The sequence below is a fragment of the Oncorhynchus mykiss genome, chromosome 21 (genome assembly GCF_057628025.1).
Source record: "Oncorhynchus mykiss isolate SJ-2025 chromosome 21, ASM5762802v1, whole genome shotgun sequence".
NCBI lineage: Eukaryota > Metazoa > Chordata > Actinopteri > Salmoniformes > Salmonidae > Oncorhynchus > Oncorhynchus mykiss.
In genome coordinates, this window is record NC_143042.1 from 14353778 (window position 1) to 14372825 (window position 19048).

A 19048-nucleotide genomic window follows, 5' to 3' on the forward strand; every position below is an offset into this window, starting at 1 on the left:
TTGCGACCTGTATGCTCTCGTTGGCTGGCCCTCGCTTCATACTCGTCGCCAAACCCACTGGCTCCATGTCATCTACAAGACCCTGCTAGGTAAAGTCCCCCCTTATCCCAGCTCGCTGGTCACCATAGCATCACCCACCTGTAGCACGCGCTCCAGCAGGTATATCTCTCTGGTCACGCCCAAAACCAATTCTTTCTTTGGCCGCCTCTCCTTCCAGTTCTCTGCTGCCAATGGCTGGAACGAACTACAAAAATCTCTGAAACTGGAAACACTAATCTCCCTCACTAGCTTTAAGCCTCAACTGTCAGAGCAGCTCACAGATTACTGCACCTGTACATAGCCCACCTATAATTTAGCCCAAACAACTACCTCTTTCCCTACTGTATTTTATTTATTTATTTTGCTACTTTCCACCCCATTATTTTTATTTCTACTTTGCACATTCTTCCACTGCAAATCTACCATTCCAGTGTTTTTACTTGCTATATTGTATTTACTTTGCCACCATGGCCTTTTTTTTGCCTTTACCTCCCTTATCTCACCTCATTTGCTCACATCGTATATAGACTTGATTATACTGTATTATTGACTGTATGTTTGTTTTATTCCATGTGTAACTCTGTGTCGTATGTGTCGAACTGCTTTGCTTTATCTTGGCCAGGTCGTAATTGTAAATGAGAACTTGTTCAACTTGCCTACCTGGTTTAAATAAAGGTGAAATAAAAAAACGTAAAAAACTTTCCTTTTTGACAACATTTACTTCTACTTTACTACATTCATAAAGAAAATACTGTACTTTTTACTCTATACATTTTCCTTCACACCCAAAGTACTCATTACAAGTTGAATGCTTAGCAGGAAACAAAAATGGTCAAATTCACACACTTATCAAGAGAAAATCCCTGGTCATCCCTACTGCCCCTGACCTGGTGGACTCACTAAACAGGAATGCTTTTGTAGCTTTTTTTTGTAAATATTATTTTATTTATTTATTGTTAGGGGGTGCTTTGTTTGTAAATTATGTCAGTGTTTAAAACGCATACATAAAAATAAAAAAATTAAAACATTGTGCCACCTGGTTTTATTAATTTTAAATGATTTATACTTTAACTTTTGATACTTAAGTGTATTTTAGAAATTACATTTACTTTTGATCCTTAAACCTCTCTGGGATTTGTGGGATACCTCGACAACAGACAGTGAAATTGCAGGGCGCCAAATTCAAACAACAGAAATCTCATAATTAAAATTCCTCAAACATACAAGTATTATACACCATTTTAAAGATACACTTCTTGTTAATCCAACCACAGTGTCCGATTTCAAAAAGGCTTTACGGCGAAAGCACACCATGCGATTATTTTAGGGCTGCGCCTAGCTCCAAAAACCATACAGACATTTTCCAGCCAAGGAGAGGGCTCACAAAAGTCAGAAATAGCAATTAAATTAATCACTAACCTTTGATCGTCATCTGGTGGCACTCCCAGGACTCCATGTTACACAATAAATGTTTGTTTTGTTCAATAAAGTCCCTCTTTTTGTCTAAAAACCTCAGTTTAAATTGGCGCGTTATGTTTAGTAATGCATTGTCTCAAATAACATCCGGTGAAATTGCAGAGAGCCAAATCAAATTACAGAAATACTCATAAACATTGATGAAAGATACAAGTGTTATACATAGGATTAAAGATCAACTACTTGTTAATCCAGCTGCTGTGTCAGATTTCAAAAAGGCTTCACGGCGAAAGCAAACCATACTATTATTGGAGGATAGCACCCCATCAAACAAACACAGACAATCATATTTCATCCCGCCAGGCGCGACACAAAACTCAGAAATAACTATATAATTTATGCCTTACCTTTGAAGATCTTCTTTTGTTGGCACTCCAATATGTCCCATAAACATCACAAATGGTCCTTTTGTTTGATTAATTCCGTCATATCTCCAAAATGTCCATTTATTTGGCGCGTTTGATCCAGAAAAACACCTGTTCCAACTTGCGCAACATGACTACAAAATATCTAATAAATTACCTGTAATCTTTGTCCAAACATTTCAGACAACTTTCCTAATACAACTTTAGGCACTTTTTAACGTGAATAATCAATCAAATTTAAGACTGGATAAACTGCGTTCATTAGCGGATAAATACAAAGTGGAGCGAGCTTTCAGGTCACGCGCCCCAACCACAACAGTACACTTCACTCGACCCTCGTTCTGAACAGGGCTACTTCTTAATTTCTCAAAGGAAACATCAACCAATTTCTAAAGACTGTTGACGTCCAGTCGGAAGTGATAGGAACTGCAAGCAAGTGTCTTAGGAATCTAGATTCCCATAGAAAACCCATTGAAAAGAGAGTAACCTCAAAAAAATAAATCCTGGTTGGTTTTTCCTCTGGGTTTCGCCTGCCAAATAAGTTCTGTTATACTCACAGACATCATTCAAACAGTTTTAGAAACTTCAAAGTGTTTTCTATCCAAATATACTAATAATATGCATATCCTAGCTTCTTGGCCTGAGTAGCAGGCAGTTTATTTTGGGCACACGTTTCATCCGGATGTGAAAATACAGCCCCCTAGTCTAGAGAGTTAAGTATATTTAAACCAAATTCTTTTAGACTTTTACTCAAGTAGAATTTTACTGGGTGACTTTCACTTTTACTTGAATCATTTTCTATAAAGGTATCTTTGCTTTTACTCAAGTGTGACAACTTACATCGGCTGATTTGAAAAGGGCTTAATAAATACAATTGATTAATTGGGTACTTTTTCCATCACTGTGTAAAAGGTTAGTGCTGGCTGTGCTGCCGGAAATGTTTGAGGTGGTTATTGGTAAAGTAGTACTGGCAGATGGCACTATTATTTATTTTTTGCCGTTTGTCATGTGTGTACAACTGGAATTTATGCAGCCGGCTATACACTTGTGTCCCCTGGCGACCGGCTTGTACATAAAACATCCTCCATTCAGGATGCAAGGGTGTCGATTTCCTTCTTAACTAGCTTTAATGGCGAGCCTCCGGAAAATAAACTGGGAAAATGATGCAAATACACGCCATTCAGCCAGGCGTAAACAACAGACTGCTGCAACCGGATCGGCTGAACATCAAGAAGTAGCGTTAGCCACTCTAGCATGGTGGTGGAACATTGTGTTTTATTTTTAAGACATTAAGCATATTTTTCCAGCTTTTTCCTGGCAGCTTTCCATTAAAGCTGTGCGTCAATCTAAGTAACATAATAAAATTAAATAAATCCCTGTCGAAATTAGTCAGTTTAAACTACAGATTTCTGTTCTTTGCATGGTCTGCGTCTCAATCTGCCGCATCCACATATGTAGCTTTTCGCAATTGCGGTGGAAAGAGGTCAACCATGAGTGCCAGACCATGAGACTTCCCGAAAAACAGTCTTCTCACAAAAACATTAGTAGTGTTTGAATGGTTTAGGATATAAACTAATGTGACCACTTTATGGAAAGATGAGACTCTCACTCATCTGAAAGTAACCTCAATCGCACTGCACACTGCTCTTTCCCACCTGGACAAAAGGAAAACCTACAGTGCATTCGTAAAGTATTCAGGCCACTTGACTTTTTCCACATTTTGTTAATTTACAGCCTTATTCTAAAATGTATTAAATAGTTATTCCCCCTCATCAGTCTACATATAATACCCCATAATGACACAGCAAAAACAGGTTTTTAGACATTTTAGCAAAATATAGATATATTTTTTAAATATCACATTTACATAAGTATTCAGACCCTTTACTCAGCACTTTGTTGAAGCACCTATGGCAGTGATTACAGCCTCAAGTCTTCTTGGGTATGATGCTACAAGCATGGCACACCTGTATTTGGGGAGTTTCTCCCATTCTTCTCTGCAGATCCTCTTAAGCTCTGTGAGGTTGGCTGGTGAGCTTTGCTGCACAGCTATTTTCAGGTCTCTCCAGAGATATTTGATCGGGTTCAAGTCCGTATTCTGGCTGGCCCCTCAAGGACATTCAGAGACTTGTCCCGAAGCCACTCCTGCCTTGTCTTGGCTGTGTGCTTAGGGTCGTTGTCCTGTTGGAAGGTGAACCGTCAACCCAGTCTGAGGTCTTGATGGCTCTGGAGCAGGTTTTCATCAATGATCTCTCTGTACTTTGCTCCGTTCATCTTTCCTTCGATCTTGACTATTATCCCAGTCCCTTCTGCTGAAAAACATCCTCACAGCATGATGCTGCCAACCCCATGCTTCACCGTAGGGATGGTGCCAAGTTTCCTCCAGACGCGACGCTTGGCATTCAGGCCAAAGAGTTCAATCTTGGTTTCATCAGACCAGAGAATCTTGTTTCTCATTGTGTGAGAGTCCTTTAGGTACCTTTTGGCAAACTCCAAGCAGGCTGTCCTGTGCATTTTACTGAGGACTAGCTTCCGTCTGGCCACTCTACCATAAAGGCCTGATTGGTGGAGTGCTGCAGAGATGGTTGTATCAGGAATCAGGCAAGACCCAGATGCAGACTGTGTCGAAGTAACAATGTTTATTAGAGCAACAGGGTCAAAGGTACAGGAAGGCAAGCAGGGTCAGGTCAGGCAGAGGTTGGTAATCCAGAGGTGGGGCAAAGGTACAGGATGGCCCGCAGAGGCCGTCAGAGTGGTCAGGAGGGCGGGCTCAGGGTCAGGACAGGCAGGGGTTAAAACCAGGAGTATGAGAAAAGACAAGGAAAAACAGAAGCTGACACAAAAAAACACTGGTAGGCTTGAACAAACAAGACGAACTGGCAACAGACAGACAGAGAACACAGGTATAAATACACAGGGGATGATGGGGAAGATAGGCAACACCTGGAGGGAGGTGGAGACAATCACAAAGACAGGTGAAACAGATCAGGGTGTGACAGGTTGTCCCTCTGGAAAGTTCTCCCATCTCCACAGAGGACCTCTGGAGCTCTGTCATAGTGACCATCGGGTTCTTGGTCACCTCCCTGACCAAGACCCTTCTCCCCCGATTGCTCTGTTTGGCTGGGCTGCCAGCATTAGGAAGAGTCTTGGTGGTTTCAAACTTCTCCATTTAAGAATGATGGAGAACCTTGTGTTCTTGGGGACCGTCAATGCTGCAGACATTTTTTGGTACCCTTCCCCAGATCTGTGCCTCGACACAATCCTATCTCGGAGCTCTATGAGATAGGATTCCACTGTCAACTTTGGGACCTTATATAGACAGGTGTGTGCCTTTCGAAATTATGTCCAATCAATTGAATTTACCATAGATGGATTCCAATCAAGTTATAAAAACATCTCAAGGATGAGCAATGGAAACAGGATGTACCTGGGGGTCTGAATACTTACAGTACCGGTCAAAAGTTTGGACACACCTACTCATTCAAGGATTTTTCTTTATTTTTTTATATTTTCTACATTGTATAATAATAGTGAAGACATCAAAACTATAACAAATATGGAAACATGTAGTAACCAAAAAAATCATATTTGAGATTCTTCAAAGTAGCCAGCATTTGCCTTGATGACAGCTTTGCACACTCTCGGGATTCTCTCAACCAACTTCACCTGGAATGATTTTTCAACAGTCTTGAAGGAGTTCCCACATACGCTGAGCAATTGTTGGCTGATTTTCCTCACTCTGCAGTACAACTTATCCCAAACCATGTCAATTGGGTTGAGGTTGGGTGATTGTGGATGCCAGGCCATCTGATGCAGCAATCTACCACTCTCCTTCTTGGTCAAATAGCCCTTACACAGCCTGGAGGTGTGTTGGGTCATTGTCCTGTTTAAAAACAAATGATAGGCCCACTAAGCGCAAACCAGATGGGATGGCGTAACGCTGTAGAATGATATGGTAGCCATGCTGGTTAACTGTGCCTTCAATTCTAAATAAATCACGATAGAGTCACCAGCAAAGCACCCCTCACCATCACACCTCCTTCATGCTTCACGGTGGGAACCATACATGCGGAGATCATCCGTTCACCTACTGTGCGTTTCACAAAGACACAGCGGTTGGAACCAAAAATCTCAAATTTGGACTCATCAGACCTAAGATTAGATTTCCAACTGTCTAATGTCCATTGCTCGTGTTTCTTGGCCCAAGCAAGTCTCTTCTTCTTATTGGTGTCCTTTAGTGGTTTCTCCGCAGCAATTTATTTGAGCTGTTCTTGCCATAATATCGTCTTTTACCAAATAGGGCTATTTTCTGTATACGACCCCTTTTGCCCGACCTCAACCCAATTGATATGGTTTGGGATGAGTCTGTTGCTAGATATTGTTACTGGTCACAGTCTCAATTAACCCTATTTTACATTGGTTTGGTTTGGCTGTCTGACCACACAGATTTTCATTGTTTGACTTGTCCCCTTTAATAGAGGCTCAGACGACAGGAAGATGCTTCTACCGCATGCATCCACTACCCGCGTTTATGTTCCACATTCCTCCATTACCCGCGTTTACCCACTGCATGCATCCAGTGCATGTATTTTTTAGTATTCACATTAAGAATATCCTTGGAAACCACAAGTTTAAGGCATTTCTACTTTTTAAAGTTAAGTTTCGTTAAATAATTTGCATAAGGATGCTTGTCCAAAGTTTTTCACCATTTGTTTTTACGGAGGCACAACCCAGATGATCGCACAGCAATCACACCAATATATTGGATTGAATATTGAAATCGTTGAATTTAATTGATTGTTTACCAATTAACTCAGTACTGCTAGACCGGATAGTGTAATTTGTACTCTATAGGTGGCGCTGTATATATGCACACACAACCCTCTGCTAAATATGGATTGTCTGGATCATAAGTGTTTCGGATATCCGCCGGTACTGAGGTTGTGTCAGCGTGGTGTTGTTGTAACTCAGAAGTGGCCTTAGGTCTGATGTCTTTTGGCACCAAACAGTTCTGACCACAGCAGCCACCGCTCCAGCCCTCAAGCAGACCAAAGTGGGCCAGACCAGTCACTCGATCAGTGCGTTCCGGAGTTTATTGTCTAAGACTCCTCTTCATAAGTGTTTGCTTTCAGTTACTTTATTTGTGCACTCACCAGGCGGCCACAATGATAATTGCTGGGGGGATGTGAGGCGGTAGAAAAACAATCACAAAGGGACTCACCACAGATTCAAGTTCATTAGTGCTTCATTGAGTGAGGTAGGCATATTCCGGTCCCAGAGCTGAGCTGGGCTCGTGTGTAAATATCTGTGATATAGCCTAGCCGACAAGGTGAGACATTGTATCCAAATTGTAAATGTTTTGTACAGGAAGTATATTGAAAACACCCAAATTCAGTTGCAGCTGTATAGTACATCAGCAATGGCATATTATTCTGTAACCTTTGCGCAGAACTCAGTCCTCAAACACTCCAGAAATAAAATATAGCAAAAATACAGAGTTCTATATTTGATGATGGAGCACTATCAGAATAGTGCATATGAATAAATATCAATTCTGTTGTATCATTCATATGCTGAATCATTCTTGGGGAGGAATGTAGGCACTTGAGTTCTGGGGAAGGGGATGTGGGGGGTTGTTGCCAGTGTCAGCCCTGGGTCAGGCATCTGCAGTATGATTACAAGTGTTGACAGACTCAGGGGATATAAACAGCATCTGAAGGGCCTCGCAGCATTCAGTGCTGCCAGTCTTACACTCTGACACCATTCAAAATAGCATCTTTAAAACAGCATAGTTTTCTACACTCTGGCGTGGCACTTGAAGGGCATCAGCCTCATTAGGACGATTTCTCCCCCAGAGGAAGTGTCTGGATGATAGACACTAGCACTAACAATCCCATCTTAATATCTTAATAGCCAGCGTTCCTTTGTAGGAGTCAACTGTATGTAACTATGTAACTAGCCGTATGTAAAATTATTATGAACATTTAACTGGAGAAGATGACATACCTTCAAGTGCTATTGTATTACTTTCCAAATAACCTTGTCCACACCCAGGCTAATTCCTACTGTATAGAAAGCCGTCTGGTGAACGATACTACTTGCAAACTGATTTCATATTCTTTATACAAAAAGTATGTTTTGCTCCTCGTTAAAATCAGCAAATGACTATCTGTAAATCTGTAAATGACTATAAACACAGTTTGGCTGGGATTTACGTAGCAATAGGTGTATTGCGTGTGTGTTCACTGCAGTTGTCTGTATCAGACCCTCCCTGTCATACTTAGTCTCAGACTCTCCTCTGAGACTCCTCTGACACAAATGAGTTCTCTTTAGGGAGGGAACAACAGTTACAGCAATTAAACTGCCGTATTAGAAAGATTTAGGCCTAATGTAGCTCCCTCTTGTAGATGCTCCTGGGCAGTTTTTCCTGTTTTCTATTCCACTGAGACTCGCTGCCTGCAATGCAGGGGCTGACACAGTGTCCTCTTACTAAAACAATGCATGATGCATTGGCTTGATGAAGTTAATCTGCTTATGTTCGTGTTCCAAATAAGGAAAGATTGTCTGTGAAAACAATGCAGATGTACAGTTCTTAATTATACTTTTTTTAATGTCCTTTAAAACATTTTTTTAAAGATAGTTGATGTTCAGTCAAGCCGTGTGCTGGTGGTGGTCCAATGAAATGCTGCAATGCAGTGAATTATTATCTGTTGGACAAGGTGTGTTGTCTTTCCACCTGTTCCACACCAGATGGCGATGTTCCCAACAATGACTCACGCAGCCCAGAATGCGAGCTCATTTCGCAGTGCTACCCCAAGTCTTTTTCATCAATGTCAAGCATTGCCCTTTGACTGTGATCCAACAGTGCTTTCTAACAAATATGCTTACTACCATTTAAAAAATAAAAATAAATTCTATGAGTTCTATCTGGACAACAAGGTGGAGTATGAATTTGATTACTTGTTGTAATATGTGGACTGTCAAGAGCTTGAACTGAATTTTAAGAATGTCACCAAAAATAACAGATGTTGATCCAATAAATTAACTTTCGAAACTAAAACTAAAATGGTAAAACACTATTAGATTTAGATCGAGACCAGGGCCTGTATCCACAATGCCTCTTAGTGTAGAAGTGCTGATTTAGGATCAGTTTAGCCTTTTAGATCACAATAAATCTGAATGTAAAGACAGGTGATGACCTGATCCTATACCAGCACTCTTACTCTGAGACGCTTTGTGGATGCGGGCCCTGATTAGCATTATTGAACATTTGAGACATTTTCAGCAGGCCTTGATCAATGTCCACTTTATTAAATTCATTACATTTATCCCCTCAGTTTTGTCTGATAAGTTCAGTGAATGCGGACATCCTGTCTGTTCTGTAGAGGCCGTGATAGACTGAGATTATGTCAACTTTGGTCTGCTGGCGCAATGACAGAATCGGTGTATCGATGACTCACACCCACAGCGATGTGCCATCTCTGAGCGTCTCCATCAACATGATTACCTTTATGGATGCATATGGCATCACAAATCACTCTGCAGAGGCTAGGTGGTCACACCCTCACACCGTGCTCAAAGCCGGTGGCACAGTTTACGTTGTGTGTGGGTGAGAACGTGCGAAGCGGTGAGTGAATATGTCACAGAATTCCTTACATTCCCGGGATAGGTCTGGGGGAGTCTGGCTCGGTGTTGGGTTCCTGGGGTAAGGAAAGAGGAGCCAGGGGAATAGGGTGCCGACTCAGCAGCTGACACCTCCTCTGATCTCTCTCACTCCCTCCGTCCTCCACCCTTAACTAAATTCTAAGCCACCCTGTAAAAAAAGAAAAAATCTAGCTGTTTCAACTAAATATTATTAAGTAACTGCTTTCACAGCCTTTTTTTCTGTTTACTCAACTTTTTGGTCAAAGTGTTACCTGAATTTAACATTTTTAGTTGGCTCAAACTTAGCTACAACATGAGAAAAACAAAGGCAAAAAAATGAAAAAACGTACAATGATGTGTTTGCTCAAATTGTCTCATAATATGAAAATCACACACAGTGCTTTTAACATACAATGTTTTCAACTTACATATTTAAAACACGTTGACATGATTACATTGTGCATGTTAATTGATACAGTAATTAATATTCAACATTATCTCACCTAGGATTTGAGCTCCCAACCTCTTGGTTCACAGCATTCCAATCGTTCTGCTCTCCACCATGTCTGTGTCAATAACTGATTTCACCTGTATTTCTACACATTGCACTTTAATGTAAATTTCAGCTCTGTTAAAAGTACACTCAAGAAAAATGATTTTATTTATCATAGTGTTTAAGGAGTAACATTAAAACAGAGTAACATGCCCCACCAACATTAGACAAAAAAATAAAACTTTTAGCATGCTTATAGGGAAGGCCACTCAACATGCTCGGCACTGACACAAATGACTGATGATTGGCTGAAAGAAATGTGTAATAAGAAGATTGTATGAGCTGTTTTGGAGGGACTTCAGTGGAGCCTTTGGTATCATTGAGCATAACGTATAAATGAAAAAACGTAGGGGTTATGGATTAATATCTTCTGCCTTATCATGGATGGACAGATACCTATCCAATAGAACTCAGAGGGTTTTCTTTAATGGAAGCCTTTCTAATGCAAATTCGGTTGAGTGTGGTGTACCGCAGGGCAGCCAGCTTGGCCCATTATTGTTTTCTGTGTTTACTAATGACCTTCCACTGACCTTGAATAAAGCCTGTGTGTCCCTGTACGCTGACAACTCAACACTATATATGTCATCTGCAACAGTAAAATAAATAATAACATAATTAACATAGCTACAGTCAGTTTTTTAATGGGTAACTAGCATTAGGCTGGTGCTAAATATCTCAGAAACAAAAAGTATACGGGCCTCCCAAGTAATGTAGCGGTCTTGTGGTATCACTACAGATCCGAGTTCGATCCCGGGTTGTGTCGCAGCCAGCCGCAACCGGGAGACCCATGAGGGGGCGCACAATTGGCCCAGCATCGTTAGGGGAGGGTTTGGCCGGCCAGGATTTCCTTGTCCCATTGCGCTCTAGCGACTCCTGTGGCAGGCCGGGCGCATACACGCTGACACGGTTGCCAGAAAAAGGGGTTAAAATGAAAAATAAAACATTTTAAAATCTAAAAGCTTCATTTTTGGGACAAATCACTCGCTCAACCTTAAACCTCATCTGGATCTATTATTGAATAATGTGGCTACTAAGCAAGTTGAAGAGACTAAACTGCTGGGTGTTACCCTAGATAGCAAGATATCATGGTCAAAACATATAGATAATGGGTGCTAAAATTGGAAGAGGTCTGCCCATGATAAGGCCTTGCTCTGCTTTCTTGATATCTCAGTCAACCAGACAGGTCTTACAGGCTCTAGTTTCATCACATCTGGACTACTGTCCAGTTGTGTTGTCAGGAAGGACATAGACAAATTGCGGTTGGTACAAAACAGAGCAGCCCGTACTGCACTTAGATGTACACGGAGGGCGAATGTCAATGACATGCATGTCAATCTCTCCTGGCTCAAAGTTGAAGAGAGATTGACTGCATCAATGTCAATGTCTTTGTGTGAGGTGTGATGTATTGAAGGTACCGAACTGTCTGTTCAAGCAGTTGGCACACAGTTTGGACACTCATGGGTACATCACAAGACATGCAACCAGAGGTGTTTTCACTGTCTCCAGGTCCAGAACAGAGGCTGGGAAACACACAGTACTAAAAAGAGCCATGACTACATGGAACTCTCTGCCACCACAGGTAACTCAAGCTGGCAAAAAAAACATATAGAAGAACACCTTACAGCACGACAGGGACAGTGAAGAGACACACAGACATATTTGTATTATGTATTGTATTATGTATGTAATACGTGTTTTGGATACAACTGTGATATGTGGTTGTCTCGCCTGGCTATCTTAAGATGAATGCAATAGCTGTGGGTCGCTCTGGATGGGAGTGTCTGCTGAATGGCTAAATTATAATGTAAATGTAGTGCTATGTATGTATATTTATGTATTTTATTTGTTGCGTTGTTCCTGTTTGGAACACAGGAAGAAGCTAACCGGGGATTCTACTAAATGATGAGAGAGTAGTCAGATTAACTGAAAATTGACACAGACACAGTGGTGTAGCAGGAAGATTGGAATGCCCTGAAATTGAGAAGAAAAAAAAAAACTGTGGAACCAGTTGCTTAATAATAATTAGTTTAAACAACTATATATTATTATTTAAAAAATATACAGTGCAGAAGAATATGACACACAAATCTTTCATCGGTTCCAACATGTTAGTAGTGCTGAGCATGCACATTGGAAAGCACGCACGTTAAACATTTTGCCATGTAAGGCCTACTAATCTGTTAGATCACATCTCATTGAAGAGGCATTGCTGTTCCCCTCACCTCTCACGAGGTGAATCAATGTCCATGTTGTGAAGCATCCTCTTGTCATTTGGAGTGAAAACCAATCTATGAGTTAGCCTACGAGTGATGTGGCTCGAACAGGAATTGCTTTTTCACCACTCAAGCCAGATGAGGAGAAAATGCTCCCATGGTCAACATTCTCCAATTCATTTTGTCCATTGAAATTGCAACCTTGTGATCGAAATGAGCGTAAATACAGTATCTAAAGACTTCATATCAGATTCTGCTTAATGTGTATTGAATGGACTTAAATGCACAATTGAGTTTGGCTGGCAATTTATCAGCATTGGGTTACAATGTTGTCATACATGGTGTATTGTATTTATAGACTGAGAAACCTCTTAGGAGATACTGGAGAAGTATCATTTCCTTCCGACTGCAGCCCTCTTCTAAGACAGTCCAGAACATTTTGCTGGAAGTTTGCTAGTGGTTCCTGTTTAAATTGTATTTTTGACTCAAGTAAAATGACAATGATTTCTGCTGTGTCATCGATGACTGTGGACCTTCAGAAAGGTCACCTCTGCCCTGGTACATTTCCCCTCAAACACTTATGCCCATTTGAGAATTTAAGTGACACTTGTGTACCAGATGCACTTTTCCTTTCTCTGCAGAGGCTGTATCCTCAAACTGCTCTCCACTCTGAACACTCCCCCGTCTGCCGAGCTGCACTTACCCAACTCAATGCTGCCGAAAGGTCGCACTGAGCATGCCATTTGAACCGGGGTTTTATTATTGATTACGTTCAGTGGGCCCTCTGTGGCAGCCTGTCTGTTTAGTGGTGTATTTCGTTTTTTTGTTAGGCTAGTGAATGTAGGCTACTGTGTTGTGTGGCGTGCTCACTGCTGTCCAGTAGCTTACTCCCAATCCCTCCCATACACCTCTGACTCTTTCACGTGTTTATTCCTGTCAGAATGTTATGTATGCACATGTTATCCACAGTACATAACTTAGGCTATCAGTTACCTTTCTGAGTAAGCGGCATGCATAAGTATGTGAACATAGTATCATGCATGTACAAGCACATGCTCCATCAAACCGAATGAATCAATAAATACAACACTGCCAGTTCCTGCTGTCGTAGAAAAGGCCGAATGGCAAAGTCATACTGCTTCTTTTTCTGCTGATGAATTATGGATCAGCTGCATCAGCAAGAAAATAGTCCCCAGACCCCAACGTTGTATCCAGTCCCCACGTTGTATCCAGTCCCCTTTGACTTGACTGGCCTATATTCATTCCAAATGAAATCCAATGCTTTTCATTTCAAGTCTATCCCATATTGATTACTGGGTTTCTTAATTGTCACAATATCACTGAAGTGAATGCTTGTCCACTTTGTTTTTGTGAGTTTTATTGCTTGCTTTCAGTAAGATGGAAATTCAACTTTGTGATCTGAATGAGCTCGTGCAGCAGAGTTACTGCTAGTTTGGGGTTCAAAGTTCAAATGTGAATTTCTCATCCCACTGGACAAAAACAGGTTGAATCAACGTTGTTTCCAAGTAATTTCAACAACAACAAAAATCTACGTTATTGCATTGAATCAACGTGGAAAACGACATGTCACATTTTGTTCATTTCACGTTGAACCCTCGTTAGTTGACAACATAACCAAATCTAAATCAAAACCAGACGCTGAAATTACGTCTGTGCCCACTGGGATGTCAATTCCTGAAATGAAATGGTCAGGAATGTTAGTACTGAAAGGGATAGTTGATAGATGAACAGACATGCAGTCGTGCAACAATTTGTAAGTACAGTATTGACTTTCAACACAATGTTTCTCATCGTATCCTATGTTTAAAGAATGCTGTTGGCATCAATATCATTTAGGCTACACTAACAGTGCTGGTTGGGCTAGTTGCTTGAAGATAGCTGTGTTGAATACACTGCTGGGGGTATGCTAGTGGTTCTGATGTCATCCTTGAACAATTCTCTTTCAATGCATATTGGGTCTCGCCAGCTGTTGTTTCAATATCATCTAACCCCACGTTAATAAAAGCCTAATTGAAAGAGCTTGATATCCCAGTATATCCAGTTACTTACACTTGTACACAAAGCCTGTATGAATGGCTATACCCTTCGGCCCATTCTGTGTGTGTGTGTGTGTGTGTGTGTGTGTGTGTGTGTGTGTGTGTGTGTGTGTGTGTGTGTGTGTGTGTGTGTGTGTTGAATAGAGGACCCTATAATTGGTATGGAGACAGCTGACCTGCCAATAACAAAAGAAACCTCTCTGGCACATTTCCCTCCGGGTAACTTCCTGTGTCTTTGTTCTGTATATAAGCATTCCACATCCATACACACGCGCACACACGCACACTATTAATGTTTGAGATCAAGGCAAGTCAATTAATGCATTTTGATCTAGCTGTTAACCTTACAAGTCTAAATCACATCTTGATATTATGTGCCGTTGTGCCAGATTAGTAGTAGGCCTAGGCTGAGTTTGCTTATCAATCATGTATAGTACTGTAAATCTCTTTCACCCTCCGTGTTGAATAATCCTGCCGACTCAGTGATATTTTACATATCCATCAAACTGTAAGGTCTTAGAAATGTGATGGAGAGGGAGGAAGAGAAACGATGATATGAACTCCATAGAGGGGGTTACTTCTTCTCAAAGTAGAGAATTTATCTTTTCGATGGAATCCTTAGTTTTTCTGAAATTGGTTGTATATTATTATAAATGAAAGAAAAACACATTTGAGACCCAGTTTGTTCGACAACGGCAGTTGCTGTTGACCTGTTTCTGTTTCCTTCTTGTGCTGCAGGCAGCTGTGTTTAATTGTATCTTTCTAGTCAGATTGCTGTGGATAGTAACCCAGCTGTTAATGGGTCAAGTGCAGTTGTCTCTGTAAAGGATTCATGCATCGTGTTGTCTTTTAATCTCGCTGTGTGATATAATCCATTCTAAGTGCTAATGGAAAGAATGTCAGAACATGCTCTAGGAAATTGCAATGTTCTTGGCTGATGCCCATTAATTTTCCTCCCGTGCATCATCTCCTCATGGTCTGCATTGGGGCTTTGAAAGAATTGTCACTATTCAAAATGCAGAGGTGCCTAGGGGTCGTTAATATGATTAACAAGATTAACTTGGCCATTGGGCAACCCCCCTAAGAATTTGAAATATTAACTTTGTTCCAGAACATTATTTTTAGGATGTCCCAAAGAGTGAATACCATTAAACAACCCATAACTGGTGTGCACTTCAAATTTGCCAGTGGATCTCTTGAATTTCTGCTAATGAAATCCCTAAATTTTGTCAGTAGAGATGTACTTGATATGGAAATTCTGGACAAAAACAGATAAAAACAATAACAGATTTTTTTTGTACAAACCATACAGATGTGATGGCCAATATTATGCATATACATTATCATGTATTGTCAGGACTGGACATATGGTGGTAAGCTGCTGATGATGGTGGTGGTATAGCAAGGTCTACCCTAGAATCACTATCTGTTAGGCTGTCATTACACTCAGCAGTTTTAGCTGCACTTTAATCAGGCTATTGAAAGCTCTCTATGGTCCATGTCTGTGTCTCAGAGCTCAGCAGTGTCAATGTCAGGGCCTCAGGATGGTTCTCATTAACATAGCTTTCCCAAAATTGATTTAAGGTTTACTTTGTCAATGACATCTTCCTTTTGCCTATTCAGATGCTGTTTGCAGGACTTTCTGCTTGCCCAGCCAGTTAAACGCTGTAGGCATACAATAAATGTGCTTTTCAGCAGGGTTTACTGATGTTGTAACTTAAATTGTAGAAGCAAGTACAATGAAGACATCTAACTAGCTTGCAGGAATCCATTGTTGTGGGTTCCCACTATGGCCAAGCTGCAAAGTCAAAATTGGCTATATCGTTAAAATGAATGGGTAAAAAATTAGCTTAGGGTTAGGCCAGATAGTGATGACCATTGTTGTGCACTAACAGCCCGTGTTAAATGAAGACGATGTGGGGCGATGAAACAATGGAAGCCATTCATTTTCAATGAAAGAAAAGCGATGAGAAGCGAAGTGGGCGGGGGACCGTTGGGCGATGCGAGCATGGGCAAGAGAGTGTGACCATAGTGGGACCTAAGTTTGGGAAAGCTGAACTTCATGCAAGTACTCAGCAATAATGCGGGGCTATTGACCAATCGAAGCTCACTATAGCTTCAAGCCCCTACTGGATTGGCTGTTGATACTGAGCACTACCTAGCTTGCTAGCAACCACATGACGAGCCACTCTGGACAAAGCTAGTGTGGCTAGGTGATGCATCACTGCATATTAATACCCCCTAATACCACGGCGCACAAACATTCAGCACCATGGACAGATCCCTAATCAGCACGAAGTTAACAGAACAGACAATGCTCAAACATTAAGGACCATGGACAGTACCCCGATCAGCAGGAAGTAAACAGACTGTTTATTAGTCTCTGTAACTGTTTATTAGTCTCTAACTGTTTATTAGTCTCTGTAACTGTTTGTTGGCCTCTGTAACGGTTTGTTGACCTCTGTAACTGTTTGTTGGCCTCTGTAACTGTTTGTTGGCCTCTGTTTATTAGTCTCTGTAACTGTTTATTAGTCTCTGTAACTGTTTGTTGGCCTCTGTAACTGTTTGTTGGCCTCTGTAACTGTTTATTAGTCTCTGTAACTGTTTATTAGTCTCTGTAACTGTTTGTTGGCCCCTGTAACGGTTTGTTGGCCCCTGTAACGGTTTGTTGGCCTCTGTAACGGTTTACTGGCCTCTGTAACGGTTTGTTGGACTCTGTAACTGTTTGTTGGCCTCTGTAATGGTTTATTGGTCACTGTAACTGTTTTGTTAGCCTCTGCAACTGTTTGTTGGGCTCTGTAACTGTTTATTGTCCTCTGTAACTGTTTATTGTCCTCTGTAACTGTTTATTGTCCTCTGTAACTGTTTGTTGGCCTCTGTAATTGTTTGTCGGCCTCTGTAACTGACTGTTGGCCTCTGTAACGGTTTGTCGGCCTCTGTAACGGTTTGTCGGCCTCTGTAACTGTTTGTCGGCCTCTAACGGTTTGTTGGCCTCTGTAACTGTTTGTTGGCCTCTGTAACTGTTTGTTGGCCTCTAACGGTTTGTTGTCCTCTAACTGTTTATTAGTCTCTGTAACTGTTTATTAGTCTCTGTAACTGTTTCTTGGCCTCTGTAACTGTTTGTTGGCCTCTGTAATTGACTGTTGGCCTCTGTAACTGTTTGTTGGCCTCAACTGTTTATTAGTCTCTAACTGTTTGTTGGCCTCTGTAACTGTTTATTAGTCTCTGTAACTGTTTGTTGGCCTCTGTAATTGTTTGTTGGCCTCTGTAACGGTTTGTTGGCCTCTGTAACGGTTTGTTGGCCTCTGTAACGGTTTGTTGGCCTCTGTAACAGTTTGTTGGCCTCTGTAACTGTTTGTTGGCCTCTGTAACAGTTTGTTGGCCTCTGTAACTGTTTGTTGGCCTCTGTAACTGTTTGTTGGCCCCTAACGGTTTGTTGTCCTCTAACTGTTTATTAGTCTCTGTAACTGTTTCTTGGCCTCTGTAACTGTTTGTTGGCCTCTGTAATTGACTGTTGGCCTCTGTAACTGTTTGTTGGCCTCAACTGTTTATTAGTCTCTAACTGTTTGTTGGCCTCTGTAACTGTTTATTAGTCTCTGTAACTGTTTGTTGGCCTCTGTAATTGTTTGTTGGCCTCTGTAACGGTTTGTTGGCCTCTGTAACGGTTTTGTAGGCCTCTGTAACGGTTTTATAGGCCTCTGTAACTGTTTGTTAGCCTCTGTAACTGTTTTTTGGCCTCTGTAACTGTTTATTAGTCTCTGTAACTGTTTGTTGGCCTCTGTAATTGTTTGTTGGCCTCTGTAACGGTTTGTTGGCCTCTGTAACGGTTTGTTGGCCTCTGTAACGGTTTGTTGGCCTCTGTAACTGTTTGTTGGCCTCTGTAACAGTTTGTTGGCCTCTGTAACTGTTTGTTGGCCTCTGTAACTGTTTGTTGGCCCCTAACGGTTTGTTGTCCTCTAACTGTTTATTAGTCTCTGTAACTGTTTCTTGGCCTCTGTAACTGTTTATTAGTCTCTGTAACTGTTTGTTGGCCTCTGTAATTGTTTGTTGGCCTCTGTAACGGTTTGTTGGCCTCTGTAACGGTTTTGTAGGCCTCTGTAACGGTTTTATAGGCCTCTGTAACTGTTTGTTAGCCTCTGTAACTGTTTGTTGGCCTCTGTAACTGTTTGTTGGCCTCTGTAACGGTTTTGTCGGCCTCTGTAACTGTTTGTTGGCCTCTGTAACTGTTTGTTGGCCTCTCTGCCATGCTTGTCTATTCTACTGTTCCCCTTTCACTTGAACTGTAGATCACTTAAACTGTATAATTGTGAAAAATATTGCTGTCCCAAAATATAACTGTCCCAATTAGAATTTCTATAGAAATCATTTTTGGAAGTTAAAACATTTACAACAGTCATTGCTTATTGTATAGTAATGGAGTGTTTTATGATTTTACACAAATGGAAGAACAGGCCATATCCACTTCTGGAAGAATAAAAATCAGGCTGCAACTCCATTCCTGTAGTCATATTTTTAATGCAATCTTTGCTATATAATAACATGTTAATACAATGTTAAAGGCTAAAATTGTATTTATCATGGAAACTGGCCTACACTCTGATTTTAAGAAATGTATAGATATAAAAAATGTGATGTAGCAGACAAAATGCTTTGTCTTTTCAAATTGAGAATTTTACCAAAGCAAAGCAATGATTTCATATA

At 41.0% G+C, this 19048-nt stretch overlaps 1 long non-coding RNA gene across 1 annotated transcript in view; it reads right to left on the minus strand.

The window, feature by feature from the left end:
• Positions 1-7107: 7107 nt before the first annotated feature.
• Positions 7108-19048, minus strand: part of LOC149972998 (uncharacterized) — a 34778-nt gene continuing 22837 nt past the window's right edge. Inside the window, exon 4 of the long non-coding RNA XR_016490199.1 lies at positions 7108-9693. This is a non-coding gene — a long non-coding RNA (uncharacterized LOC149972998). The remainder of the gene's footprint in view (positions 9694-19048) is intronic.